The following is a 15,585-nucleotide window of genomic DNA, read 5'->3' on the forward strand; positions in this document are numbered from 1 at the left end:
TGCAATGGCGGGGGTTTCAGCATCCTGTAGATAGCCCATCATGCCATCTGTGATGCTCATAGACAGCCAATACATCACTTTGCTCTGGCCTTGTTGCCAGTCCCTCAAAGCTTTCCTTTGTTCTGCTGTAGCATTTGCCTCGGGAATCTCTGGTTCCTTTTCATTGTCTCCTTCTACATAGTCCCAATAACCTTTTCCTTTTAGGAAATTTGTTATTCTGAACTTCCATGCAGGGTAGTTATTTTTCTCAAGCTTCTCAGTAACAATCTGACTGAAACCGTCAGACATCTTGAAGCACTAAGACAAAATAGCTGCAATCTGCAAAAACCTGCAAATCTGCTGAACCTGCTATCGTGGTTCCTATAACGCTTTCTACACTCAACGAGTGTCCACAATCAAGCGTTTCACAACCACTGTACTTGTACAGTAAATCTCTGTATACTGCACTTTGGAGACCTGTTCAGAAACTTGTGCGATTGCGAACGAAGGGATTGTGATGCTCTTGCTCTCTTAGCCTCTCTTGCCTGCACCGGGCTCTGATACCATGTAAAGAATGAGGATGCAAGAGAGCTACACAAGACAAGCACAAAGCACACAGAGATGGAAAGCTTCTTCTTCTTCTTCACAGAAAAGAGAGTACAAAATGACTAAGTGCTAAAGCTGAAAAGTAGCACATATGTACATGCGGTCACTAAGTGTGAACTCGCTAGAAGCGTACTAGGCTGGCACTATAAGTGTAGTCCAGCTGTAGAATCACTGGCAGAGATCCTCCGTGTCGGTCACCTAACGCGCCAGTGAGTAAATGCCGTAAGCGGCCAAGACCCGTAGTGGATGCCAGCTCAAGGTGTAGAGCTCGACATCTCAACATGAACCACGTATATCGTGTGTACTCTCTCTCTCTCTCTCTCTCTACTCTATAATCTCGTGTATATAAGTCTGTCTCTCTCCATTAAGTAATCTACTCAATTATCTATTTAGCTACGTCTTATTTCCTAACATTAATACCCCCTATAGTTGTAATTCCAAGGGTGTCAGCCAAAGAGATGTCCACACCCGGCTGAGAAAATCCATCGTCTGATTCTGAAAATGTTGGGAAAAATCCACCGTCTGATTCTGAGACGGCTGGAAAATTCCTCCATCGAATACCAAGATGGAACTACCCAGTATCCTTCCACTGAACCCACTTCCTTTTGCCCTTAGGTCTTGATGGTGTCTTCGAAGTCCCAATGCCAGCATTGTCCTTCTGAATGAGTCTGTAAATGGCCTCTTGCTCAAGCTGATCCGGCCTCTCTGTGGTCATTTCGACTTCATAAGGCGTGACGGGATGATAAGTTTTGGTGTCAGGATCATAGAGCGTGTGTCTGCCTTTGGTTAGATGAGTCATGGCCAATTTATGACAATGCAAAGCTGTATGGGTCCATCCTTCTAGAAGAGGTTGATTAGTTCTTATCCTAGCTTTAAAGAGAATCTCAACCATCTTTCTGTATTGGGGTCCTAGGCTTGGTTTAGCCGTAATGTCCTTTTAGGAACTTTAGAGGACTCAACAGTGAGTTGCAGCAGCTGGTTTGTGATCTTAGTGAGGCCTCTAATCTAAATTTTCCATTGTCTCATGCAGAGCTTGATCCTTTGCACCTCATCTTTTAACTCTTGGAAATCATTTAGCTGAAGAGAATCATTGAATAGTGTTTGCCAAGTTTTCCACTCCACGGTTGATCGCGCATACCAATCGTGAAGATCATCAGTAATCTTAAAGTATGTAAGCCAATCTACTGGTTCAGTATGTTGAGGGTATAGTGCTAGAAAAAAACCTTGGCAGCTCCGCTTCTCTTGTTGGTAAAGTATAGAGGAGAACTAGGGAATTAGGGACAAACTCTAGAAAATTAAGGATAACCTGGTTCTCTTGATGCATCATCTCCCTGGTAACTTTAACCAGCTAAAATAATCTCCAGAGAGCAATTTCCTGTTCTCCTACTATCATTTGAGTTTAAGGTCCTTTGCTTGTGGTAGTTTGGTCTTCAAGAAAAGCTCTCACCCTCTGATCCAAAACTCCCCTAGCAATCTGCATTTGCACTAATACCTCTTTTAACTAACTTCTGACATCCTTCATACATCTATATGTAGGCTTATTTCCGAGCAGGAGTTCTAATTCCATAGAAAGGGAATGGAAATCTGCAGTAGAATGCCTTTGCCAATATGGATTAACCACTTTATCATCAGCAGTTAATATCCATTCAGGCACTCACTCTAGCAGTTGTATTATACTAGGATGCTTAGGCAATTGGCACCGTCCTCATGATCATGGAAAGTAGCTGATTTCGAATGTTGAACCATTTCCCTAGCGCCGACATATAGTCACTGAAATCGCTCCAGATCAGTGATAAGATCATCATCTTCCAAATACATCCTGGTTACAAGAGCCTGCTAATGCGGTAATCTCTTGTTCAGCGTGATGAGCTGTAATGAATGTTGCTCATCACGTGTTAGAATCTCAGTCACAGCTTTGCCTTTCTCTTTATCATATGTATTGTCCTATGAATGGTGTGCTGATGAATTTCCAGCATTGCTGGTTTGTTGATCTCCCCCTTGCTGTCCCCCTTATTGGTCACTCAACTGCTGTCCTTCAGGCTGGCCTGATTGGTCTGCCTTGGACTGAATCCCTCCTGTAGCCCCCGCTCCACCATGACCAGGTCCTAAAGGTGGAGATGGAGGAGAGTCATCATTACCATGTCCTTATTCGGATTCCTCCCCCTTCTCTTCTTCATCAGCTTTGACCTTATCATCCTCTTCCTCAAGATTATTCTGCTGCTCAATATAATCAAGGATAGATTGATTTTCCAGAGCATTGTTATATTCAGAGATTTTGTCTTGCAAGTTACTCTGTATTGTCTCCATGAGAGTCCTAAAATTGTCTATATTGAAAACAACATTTCCTTCTAGATTTAATATCTCAACAAGATTATTAAAGATGTACCGTTCTGTTAAGGTAGCTTTTAGAGCAGTGTGGGTATTCAGCAAGGAGTTGAAATCAAATCGCTTCATTCTTAGTAGAGTTTTGAATCTGTCGCAGCCCTTTCAACTTCTACCTTTTCTTCCCTCAAAGTTCGTATCTCAGACTCCACCTTGGATAACCTATTTTCTAATTGTTGCTGAATGGTCCTAGCCAACTCAGATTCAATGATACTATGGAGCAGGGTCTGGGCGGCCCTCTCCTGCTCCATCTTTTCAATCTGTTGCTTAGCTTCCTTCAGTTCAGTCTTTGCCTTGGTTAATTCATCATCTCATACTGAAGTATCCAACATTTGTCCTATGGCATTCACAATAGTGTTCCAAGATGACTGAATTAGTATAGAACAGCCATCCTGCATTGTGGTTGGGTCATAGGCAGTTGGCTCATAAACCGTAACAAGAGCCATATATGGTAGTGTAGAATAATCAAATTTTTGTAGAATTAGAGAGGATGAGTCTGCAGCTGCTGCAATCTGCCTTTCTTTGTTAATCGTAGGGCCGCTTCACTATAAGGAATGGAAACCTTTCCTAGTGGACTTGAAGGTGCTGGTCCTTTTCCTTTGTCGGTCTGATCTGCTGGCTGCTCAGCACTGGCCCTGGTTGGTCCTGTCCCGTATGGGTAGTTGCTGAAAACTGCCCTGTTGACTAGGTAACTCCACCAGTGGTCTGATTGAGAGGTTGTTCAGTCTGACTGGGCGGAGTCTTTTCAGACACTGTTTGAATCTGAATTTCTAACTGCTTAAGAAGAGCAGTTCTTTTAGTCAAAGTCGTCCTCAGTCTTTTAGAACTGCCAGCCTCCTCTTGTGTGGCCTTCCTCTTTTGTCCAGTGATGACTAACTGGTTTTTTGGGGCCTATTCATCTGAAGATACTTCAACATTACTAAGCACTGGAAATGGCTTCTGTTTCCAAGGCAATCTTACCTTGACATGGGCGTCTAGAGTAGATGCCCGGTAAAGAAACTGCCAAACATACCAAGCTTTGAAGACATTCTAGGACTTCAACTTGGCAGCCTACTGAAGCACATTGTGTGATAATATTTGACAGAGATTGATAGAAACTGTAGAGTCCAATCTTTTTTCTAAGAGCATAGCAAATAGCTTTTTGGACACATAAGTAGGATTACTTTTAAGACTCAGAGCTTCAACCACAAAGCAGTAGGCAGCAGGAATGTCCAGACCTACTGCTACTGGCACTCCTTGTCCACTGGCTTTTCATTTCTTTTTGGCAGCATCATCTTCTTTAAAAGTTGCACTGATTTGCTCTGCAGTTGCCACATATGTCTTTGGCTCATTTGGCATTCGGAAGGCAAAAACAATTTTCTCTGGAGTGACTGACACTTTTGTACCATAGACTATAGTGCTCCCATCTTCGGCATTGAAGGAATCCAAAACTTGTCTTATAATTTCTGAGTAATAGAGCTTGATTTTAGCACCATTATATACCCTGGAAACAATAATCTAGACATATCTTTCAGCCTTATCGTGCCATTTGAGAACACCCAATCAACTTCAAATGGTCCTACCCAAGCTATATTTAAGGTTGGTTTCTTAGGGCCTAAATTTGGCCAATATAAGAGAACCAGATCGCCTTTCTGAAACTCTCGGACCTTAATTCGTGTGTCATGCCAATGTTTCCTTCTTTGCTGGACAATTTCTTGTTTCAGCATAGCTCTCTGTCTCAGCTCATCTAACTGTGTTAGCTCTTCCAGTCTCTTTTTTGGATTGTGTTAGAAATCCAGGCCATGCTCAAGGGCCATTCTAAGACAGGGTATGACAAATTCCATTGGTACAACAGCTTCAGTGCCATACACCATTCTAAATGGTGTTAACCTGGTGGTGACCTTAGAGGCTCTTCTATATGCCCATAGAGCAGTTTGAAGTTTCAAGTCCCACTGCTCTGGCTATTTCTGCACAATCTTTATAAGGATAGTCTTGACAGTCTTGTTACTGCTTTCCGCTTGCCCATTGCATCTAGGATAATAAGGTGTTGATTTTTTATCCTTTACTGAAAGCAGATCCATGAGAATATCCATAGTTTCATTTATAAAGTGTGTACCTTGGTCTGACACAATCTCCACAGGACATCCGTATCAGCATACAGACAATATTCTCAAATAGGAACCTAGCCGTGGACTTTGTTGTGTTGTCGAGAAGAGCCTTAGCCTCAACCCACTTAGTCACATAACATGTAGCCATTAATATATATCTATTCTTCCTAGGGGTAATCTTTCTGAATGGCCCCATAAAATACAAACCCCATTTCATGAAAACACCCAGTGGCTGGATTGGTGTTAAAGGAGTCATGTCTGCTGCTATGGGTCTGTCATTCTTTGGCATATATCACAGGTTTTTCAAAAGCTTCTGACATCAGATACTAAAGTCTACCACCATAACCCAGCCTGCAAAATCTTCTTGAAAGTAATATCAGTAGAAAAATTTCCACCAGATTCTCCATTATGTGCCTTTGCAATAACTTGCCTTCTACCTTCCACCCATAGGCACACATCGATGAAGAATCCCATTGACACCCAATTTGTAGAGTGAGCCGCCGATGATAGTGAACTTAAGGCTTTTAATAACCAGAGCCTTCTTTTGATTTTGAGTCCAATCATCTGGGAACCCTCCCTTGGACAAGAACTGATATATATCATACAATTCTGGATCAAGTGATTTTGCTGCTTCGAGCTGAAAAAGTTTTGCATCTACCGGTTCGTCTCTTAAAGACTCCTTAGATTAGCCTTCTGTACTCCTAGATAGGAAATCAGCGCCACAATGCTTTTTTCCAGGTTTATGGAAAATACAAAGTTCAAATTCCATGAGGAACATCATCCACCGTATCAGCCTACCTTGAATAATGACTTTATTAATCAGAAATAATAAGGGTTGATGATCCACATAGAAATGAAACAACTTGCCCAACAAATAATGTTTGAATTTGGTGGCACTAAAAACCATCCCTAAGGCTTCTCTTTCAGTATTTGTATATCCTTGTTCAGCTTAACTGAACCTGCACGACTAGAAAAGTATACCGGATAGTCAGTTCTTCCTTTTGGCTGAGCTAGAATTGCTCCCATTGCCAGTCCCGAAGCATCCACATGTACATGGAAAATGACATCCCAATTCGGTTGTCGAAGAACTGGTTTATTGACGATGGCATTCTTTAATTTTTTTGAAAACTTTCTTCACATTCAATAGTCCAACTGAACTTGCTGGTTTTCTTTGTAAGTTCATACAATGGCAATTCTTGAGAAGCAAACTTATGCACAAACCTTCTGAAAAAATTTATATATCCCAAAAACTTAATTCTGATGCATTCCTAGGCGCCTTGGACTGTTGGACGCACTGGATCTTGTCATGGGTCATTTCTGTTCCCTTTTTGGACACCACATGTCCCAGTAGTTGTCCTTTCCAGACTAAGAAAACGGATTTGAATGGATTTAGACAAATCTTCTTTTCCTGATAGCACTTAAAAACCATCTTTAGAAATAGTAAATGCTTTTCCTCTGTGGAATATACAGTGAAGTCATCCATGAATATGGCTAGGAATTGATGAAGAAATTCACTGAAGATTTCCATCATACATCTTTGAAAAGTGGCTGGTGCATTGCAAAGGCCAAATGGCATTACCAGATACGTAAATGCTCCCCACTCCGTAATGAAAGTTGTCTTTCCCCGATCCTCAGGAGAAATTTGTAACTGGTTATAGCCACTATACCCATCCATAAAGCTATGCATCTCATATCCTGCAATTTCATCAAGTAACATATCTGTGAAGGGTAATGGAAATGGGTCCTTGATGGTTTGAGCATTCAATTTCCTATAATCTACACCTACTTTCAGCTTCCCATTCTTCTTAGGCACAACCACAATAGGAAATAACCAATCACTACTGGCTACTTCAGTAATGAACCCAGCTTTTAGAAGGTTGTCGATCTCTTCTTTGACCTTCTTAGCATAATTCAGATTCATTCGATAGCGCTGCAGTCGTACTGGCCTTGCATTGGGTTTCAATGGTATTCGATGTTGACAGACCTTTGGATCCACTGCTTTGAGATTAGTATATTCCCATACGAACACATATTTATAGTGCTGGAAAATATGTCGTGCCTTCTCTTTCATCGTAGGATTCAGATGTTTATTAACCTTGATCATTCTAGGGTTTTCTTGAGACCCTAAATTCCATTCCTCTATCTCTTGATCGTCTGAAAGCAACCAATTCAGCCCTCTACCCTTTCTCTTGGTTGACTCCTTAGCATAATCCCTGGATGATCCTCTGAGCTCTGAGTTACCATTATGATTTCCAGTTGATCCTCCAGAGAATGCCGGTTCTAATGGTGTGCTGAACTCAACTCATTCCTCTGGCCTTCCAGTTAACCAAATTGGACGTCCTCTTGAATTCAGTTCAGTGAACTGTTCTCTAGATTGTTTCTTTTGTTTTTCAGCTTCATCTTTGTTTATTAAAACTACATTGAGATCTATCTCTGTCAATGGAAAAATATTCATAGCTGCCAACATTCTCTCAATTTTCTTCACCTTGTACTTTTGGAAGAGCTCTTTGGGTCTCAGTTCTTTTCTCCAACTTTTGGTGTTATTCATCTAAATCTAGATTCTGCTACTGGCCCCTTGTATTGTCAAAGTATGATTATCATAGTCATGAACAACCTGTGCTGTTCACAGCCATGGGCGTCCCAGTAGCATCCCATACGCTCCTTGCACATCCAGTACTAGGAAACTCGCTTTGAACTTTGCTTTTCCCACTCGTATCTACATATTCTTTACCATTCCAATTGCCTGCACCACTCGATGATCCGCCATTTGGACTTTGAAAGGTGCTAGTTTCAGGTTAGTAATTCCCATCCTTTGCTAAATATGTACTCCCAAAATGTTTACCCCTGGTCCTCCATCTAGTATGACGCTTGAGAGTGGTTCCCACTATTTTTGCACTTTGTAGTCCACCTGAATCACCGAAACTTCATCATCTCTGATAGCTGTCAAGTCAACAGATCTGGCCTCCACCTCAGCCTTCATTCGTTGCCTGATGAATTTCACTACTTCAGGTAAAGTTCTTCTAATGTCCTCTAAATCCACAGTGAGTTTCTTAATTTTGTCACAAATTTTGACATGAATTTCCTCTTTATCATGATCAGAATTGTTGTCAGAACTTGAAGAACTGGTAGTATCTTCATAATACCATTCCTTTGGTTCAGTGCTTTCAACTCCTTTAGCAGTTCCCAACTCTTCCATCAACCCTTGTACTGCAGCCAACATGTTCTCAGGCATCCCAGGCTTTGACTAATTTGGTTGTGCTATCTTAGACAACTGGGTAGGTATCTTATGAATGAACTGGGCATCAGAACTCTCTGGCTACTCTGGCAGCTTCTTGGCTAAATCCTCAGTGATTTTTGCCGCTACTTCTCTTTGCTCTTGCCATTCATCAACCACCTTTTCTTTACCATTGGCCTTCCATACCTCTCTCTGTTGAGCCCATTTGCTACTTTCAGGAGTGACTGGTTTCACTGGACTTTCTGGAATTTCCTCAATCACCACCCCTTTACTTCGTGTAACTGCTCGTACATGAACCGGTTCTGGAACCTTCGCCTCGGTATCTACAGCCCCAAGTGTTTCTGGACACTGAGCCGCGAATTGCCCATACTTACCACATGTATAGCAATTCAGGCTTCAATACGACCTCGGCCCCGGCTAGTACCCACCATGTATCTACCACGCCCTGCCCTAGTACCACTTAAACATGGTTTCTCTTCTTGAGAAGTACTGGTAGTTTCCACTCTTATTGGTTCAGCATTGATGAATGCCACCACTGACAAATTTTTTCCCTTCTTAAAATGATGAATTCAAATACCACAGTTGTTCCATAGATGGCCATAGGCTTTGCAATAAGTGCAAGGTGGACATTCATTTGAAACATGGTCTTTAGATTTACACTTTGAACACCAGGTTTCCATTCTTCTTACCGGCTGTCTGGTCTGGCTAATTTCAGCAATTTGCCGGGCCATCTCTTCAATCTTCCTAGACCAAGGTCCTTTCTTAATCTTGTCTTTGGTTCTTTCATCTGAGCTACTTTTAGAGCTTCTGGAGGCTCTACTGGACTCAGAATCTTCAGTAGAAGTATTGCTATTACTGGAACTCCTCTTCTTATGACTCCTTTTCTTCTTAGCTTGCTGTTCTAGCTTCAGGGCCTGCTGCACCAAATCATTGAATTTCTTGGTTGGCCGGAACCTCCTGTTCCCTAAGATTCTTACTGCAAAAACCATGCTCGCAGCCGCTTTTCAGATGGTGGTTCCTGTAGTTGTCTAGTTACCTCCTTGATTTTCTCAACATAGCTTCTGGCTGATAATTTTCCCTGCCTTGATTTTCACTCCCTGAACCGGATAAGAGGCATTGTTGGAACAAGTGACTAAATTCCCATGAGGGACAGACTCAAGAGAGGTGAACAATTCATGATGTGAGGTAATGTGCTTTGTAGCACCACTGTCGAAATACCACACATGTGAATCTGCAGCACAACTGACATGCATGCATCATGGACATCAGGATTGTAACTGCACTCTGCACTAAAAGCCCATTTTGCATCAACATCAGCATTACAGTCTCCTTTTATAGAAGACTCAACAATGGACGCATTTGTAGTGGAACCAGAATTTGCAGTGAAACCACCCTCTTTCTTCTTAGCCTCTTTGGCCTTTAACTTAGGACACTGCTTGATCAAGTGAATCTTTACAATAATTGCACTGCATCTTCTTTTTGCCCTTATCACCAGAATTGCCAGACAATGTGCTGCCAGAGCAGAAGCATTGGGAACAGATGTTTTGCCACCCACAGTAGAACCATAAGACGTGGATGCATTGCTGTTACCACCTTTTCTTTGAGAAGCAATAAAAGCCTGTTCAACTGCACACTCTCTAGTCCTGTTTTTTTTGCAAAATGACTCTTGCAACAGCAATGTGCGTAATGCATCAAACTTGCCAACTTATGGAATTCCTTGGGTCATAAGTCTCCAAGTACTAGCAAAAGTCTGGTAAGAATCTGGTACATTAGGAAATTTTGGAGGTCATTTGGAGGGCCATATGAAGGAGAGAGAAAAATAGAGCGCATCCAATGAGCAAGAGGGCTACGTTACGTAGGAAAGTACGTGGAAAGACTCAAAAAAATAGGAAAATACCCCAAAAACTTTCACTAATCTAGGATTGTGGTATCTAAACTTCCTTGCTTTACCGAGATGTTAGGTGCTTGTGTGGTCCCACTGCTCATATTCTCTTATGGTCATTAACGTACTGGAGGGTGACCATTAAGCCCGCACAAGATATTGGAATTCTAAAACACTTTCCCTCCATTAGAATGCTTTCAAAGTGAATCTCCCTCCACTAAAGATTTTCTCTGAGATCTATGGCTTCCACGTCTTCTTGCCCAAGAAGCTCTAGGTGTTTATGGTCTCTCACACCAACAACCAACAGCTGCACTTTGCCTAGAAGGCCAAGTAGTAGCATATCCTCAATTACAATATCAACTTCAATAAGTGCAGAGAACCAATGGGTTGGACAAAGGATAAACAAAGGTTCATGGGTCCTCATGCAACCAAGAAGACCCAAGACGTTTAGTGTTGTCAATTTTTAGCGCTCAGCATGGAAGGCCACAGTGTTGGATTTCAAAGTTGAAATCGGCAAAAGATCTGTAAAGGAAGTTCTTGTCAGCATGTGTTTACCCATCCAGACGTGATAGCAAACGGTGGAAATGTGTCAGATATACATCAACCAGGTTGCAATTGTAAGTATTCTTGACATCTGAACTGCATTTGATTTGTCATTTCACTTATTGATACTCTCATTATAACTTTTCTTATATATTTTGCAACGTTTATCCCTCTTCTTATGAGCAATGTCTCCATTCTTCACAGCTCAACTACATTAGATTTGTCATTTTGACTTATTGATACTCTTACTTTAACTCTTGTTATATATTCTGCAGATGTTTATCCCTCTTCTTATGAGCAATGGGAGCCTGTGGAGTGCATAATAGGCCTCTTCCTTGTTGTTCATGCCCACATTGGTTCTCTATAGTATCCAGGGAAAAGCAGCAAAATCCTGGTTGATGAAGGAATATTTTTCTATGACCACTTCTACCAACTCAGCCCAGGGAATAAGAATGGCATGTTGGTGAAACTGCCTCTACCAACCGATTGGAACACTGTGGACTGGCCCGTTCCTGAGGAAACAATGGTGGAGGCAATGTGAAGTAAGCTGTACAAGGATATAGTAGCTCTATTCCCACCAAACTAGTTAGAATTGCAAACTTTTGTCCTGTTGCACTCTTCATAGAGTTGTTTCATAACTACAATATACGTGTTACGAAAACTATGTTCATGTGCAAGTCATGTCAGCAGTCATCCTGTGACAAACTTCTTGATAGAGGATGGTATGTAAAGGAAGAGATTGAAATACGGTGCGAGGTCGCGCTTGACACTCTAGTTGTCAAGTACATGATTGCAAGCCAATCACTGTTAGTCTCCTTTTGGTATATGCGATCACAATTGCTCAAAGGTAAGTACATTCCTATGGACCAGGTTTCTGCAGGTTTGGAAGATAATCCCGCTGTGGATGTGGAAGTGATTCATAAAGAGCATGGCCTAATGTTGGTGGTTACAATAAGGGAGCTATGCATTCTTTTGCAGTTGCGGCACAGCATAATTGAAGAGTCAATGGACAGGGACCTTTCAGATTTTTCCTTTTTCCTAGCTGGCCGTAAGCTGATGCGGCGTAGGGAAAAAGATATTTTGTTCAAAGAGTTGGATGGTCGGGTTGAAATAGAGTCAATGTAACAGAGATTCTTGTGAACCCAAGTGTATACGAATGACTTTCAATACATGAATTTTTTTGAGCTCATTTGTCAGTTGTGATCTGTGAATATAAGTGTTCTTGAAATACATTTCTTTAGCATGTCAAATCTCTCTCTCTCTCTCTCTCTCTCTCTCTCTCTCTCTCTCTCTCTCTCTCAATGTTAGGCAAGACCAAGACATGATAGAAGGGTCATCTTAATTCATTAGAAAGTACAAACTCGTCTGTGAACAATGGACTGAGATACAATTTCTGTAAGTATGGAATCAAAATGTCTTCAAGGTAAAAATCAAAGGAATGCCCCTCGAAAGAAGGTGGTGAGATAGTTGTTCCTGGTGGATTTAGTTCTCCCTTTTCAAGAGTATCATCAATCAGTAGTGTATTATTTTCATCAAAGGGTACATCAATTTGGCTAAACGGTTTGTACAAAAGAGGTAAATGTGGTCTTTTTGGGTGGTAGTGGCCCTCGACGGTAACACATTTTCTTTGATCATACAAAAAGGAAAAGTCTGACGTGTGAGCGCTGCATACACCGCAAACTATTGTAACTAGTGGCGACAAGTTTTTCCTTTGCATTGAAGACCATACGACAACTCTGAAGCGCGGAAGAAGAAACTGAATAAATTCTTTGGTTCTTGGACGAACCACAACTCGACAAGTTCCAATCCGAAATGTTTGCAAATCCTCGAAGGGCTCTGTGTCACCCAGAGGCACGCGCATCAGCAGCAATCCATTGAGGTCCAAGATAATCAACCTCTGTAAAAGTTGACAAGTATATATAGGTAGTTAGAAGCTGAACATATTTTTCCATACTTGAATAGACATTACCGGAACAACCGTATCTACAGGTAGCAAGGGTCCATACTGGGTCTCTATAGTGTTGTTGTCGTTGTTGCTATCCTCTGCTTTAGCTTCATCATTCACATCTTCATAGTCTTCATTCACATCTTCATCAAGGGTCTCCCCCATGGCTCTTTTTGCCTCATTCAGGGTTTCCTCCAAGGTCTTTTCCTCTGCCTCTGTTGGACGGCTTGCATCATCCATAACCTTGTGCTCATCCGTATGCCTGCTTTCCTCATCCATATCAGTTTGCTCATCCCTAGGCCTACTTTCCTCATCCATATCCTTTTGCTCATCCGTAGTCCTTCTTTCCTCATCCAGGGTTTCATCCATAGGCTCTTTTGGCTCCTCCACTGGTTTACTTGTCTCTTTCATTGTCTCCTTCATAAGCCCCTTTGGTTGTACACTAGCACCTTCCATATGCTCATTTGACCTTTCTTCATCCTCGGATTTTTCATCTTCAGCTGATATGACGCCCTCGGCCCGTTGTGATTCCACTGTATCTGATGCAGGGGTTTGTCGTGGTGGCACGTCATGTATTGTCATATCAATTGTGCGGTCGTCCAGGCCGCTATCTTCAGGTTCTCTGGGGCTCGACATAGTAAGCAAGTGTTGTATTAGACTTACCCGATATCTTTGCAAATAATAATATGTGTATTTTTTCAAAGCATTCTGCAAAATTGAAAGACCACATGATGAGAAGTCTTGTATAAAGAAAACCAAAACTGACTGAATGCATTGCCAAATGGTTACCTTAGTCATGAAAGGTTTTAATGCAAAGTAGCTTTGCAGGACATATTCTGCATGGAGAAGACATCTCCAGCCGCAAGAATTTCCATCTGTTTGATTTGGGATAGGTACATCTTTGATTGGGGCCTTGTATAGTTCATACCTTCCACATAGCTTGTCATAAGCAAGCAACAACCTCTTTATACAATTGCACAAAGCAGTATCAAGATGTTAGCTTGAGGCTTCAAATTTACATGGATATCTATAAGAAACACTTTCAGATACATAACACTTACAACCTAATTTTAGGGAGGGTCCTTTTATTGAATTGAACACCCACACTGCTGATTGGTCAACATCAAGGCATATGAGACTCCAGTGATGGTTGTTCTCATATGGAAAGATGATGACAGTTACTTCCAGCATAGCACAGTGGAGAAACCAACTCTCAAAGGTGCCAGATGGACTATTCTTCTGTCTAATAATCACTGACATTTGTGGATCAAGAAGAAACACCTTTGTGTGGGTGTGCGGTGGAAGTTGACTTTTGATCAAGCTGCAGAGACTATACCTGAGTTAGTACACCTATGATCTGAGTTTTCAAATTTAGCAAGATAGTAACACTTACTTAAGACAAGCATAGATAATTGTGTTTGAGATTTGAGCATCTGGATTCATCAGTAAATTAATGTCCACTTTTTCCAGAGCTAGCTTTCTGGATTCATTTATAAATGGTATCTCTGCAAGAAAACCATCCTTCATTGAAAGTAGAGTTTCTTTATTGCTTGCCTCTATGGACAGGGTCACATTGCATTCTCTTTGCCTCTGGGACTCCACTGCTACTTTTTATTTCTCCTTAAGCTCTGCGTCCCTCATGTCCTCTGTTTGGCGAGCAACCGTCTTTGCCCTTGCCCTTGTATTCACATCATGTGTGACATCTACAACTATGAGTTGTGGCAATAGCTCAAGGGGGTATAGCAAAATTTCCCTCATTTTCTTATCCCTGCAGACATTGGGTACCAGCAGTTTGTCATACCTCCGCCTTATCCTTTTTAGTGTCTCACTATCTTTGTCCATTACAGTCACCCTGTGGGCATGGGCTGCTACAATGGTCATGTCACTGAAGTACTCAAGTAGGAAGTCCTCTGCTGCTTCTTGTAGAGCCATCAATGCCACCACCTTCCACCTTTTAGTGCCCCAGGTAGCTTCTTCACATATGGACCTCACCATCCTCTGAAAGGGCAGCTTTGGTATACACAAATCTACACATTTCTATGCCTTCCTGATTTCTCTGAAAAGTCCCATGCAGCTCTGTAACTTCTTCACCCTTGGAACTTTCAAAATTTTATTTGATTTTCCAGGTTTCTTCTTTGTGGTTGCAGATCTGCTACTTGCCTTAGCTGCTAATCCTGGTCCCTTGCCTGCCTTCCTTGCAGTGGCCTTTGTTCTAGCCATTTCACTGTATAAAAATAGAGGACTCTCTCTCTCTCTCTCTCTCTCTCTCTCTCTCTCTCTCTCTCTCTCTCCTTTCTATAGCCTAGCATATTTAAAGAGAGAGAGAGAGAGAGAGAGTTACTAACGATGCACATGAAACATGTTTTGACTCCAAAACGATGCACGTGAAACATGTTTTGACTCCAAAATACACCTCCACGCACCGTTAGTATAAGGGTACAGAAAGACTCTCTCTCTCTCTCTCTTTCTCCCGCCTTCACAAGTCTCTACACTTTTTCTTCCTCTCTCTATAACACACACACATACACACACACACACACACACACACACACACACTCGTGGATACACTACATCTCTCTCACTCGTTCTACTTGTGTTTGCACATTCCTAAAGGCGCGCAAAGTGACATCCAAACCGGAGGTGCCTGTCTCCGCGCGCCTTTAGTATATATATATATATATATATATATATATATATATATATATATATATATATATATATATATATATATATATATATATATATATATATATATATATATATAGAGAGAGAGAGAGAGAGAGAGAGCGGCTGCGTGTGTGTGTATGTGTGTTGTATTTGTGTGTGTGTGTGTGTGTGTGTGCGTGTGTTATATTTGTGTGTCTGTGTGTTTGTGTGTGTGTGTGTGTTACATTTGTGTGTCTGTGTGTTTGTGTGTTTGTGTGTG

This window comes from Adiantum capillus-veneris, chromosome 21, assembly GCF_014529385.1.
Source record: "Adiantum capillus-veneris isolate H3 chromosome 21, ASM1452938v2, whole genome shotgun sequence".
Taxonomy (NCBI): Eukaryota; Viridiplantae; Streptophyta; class Polypodiopsida; order Polypodiales; family Pteridaceae; genus Adiantum; species Adiantum capillus-veneris.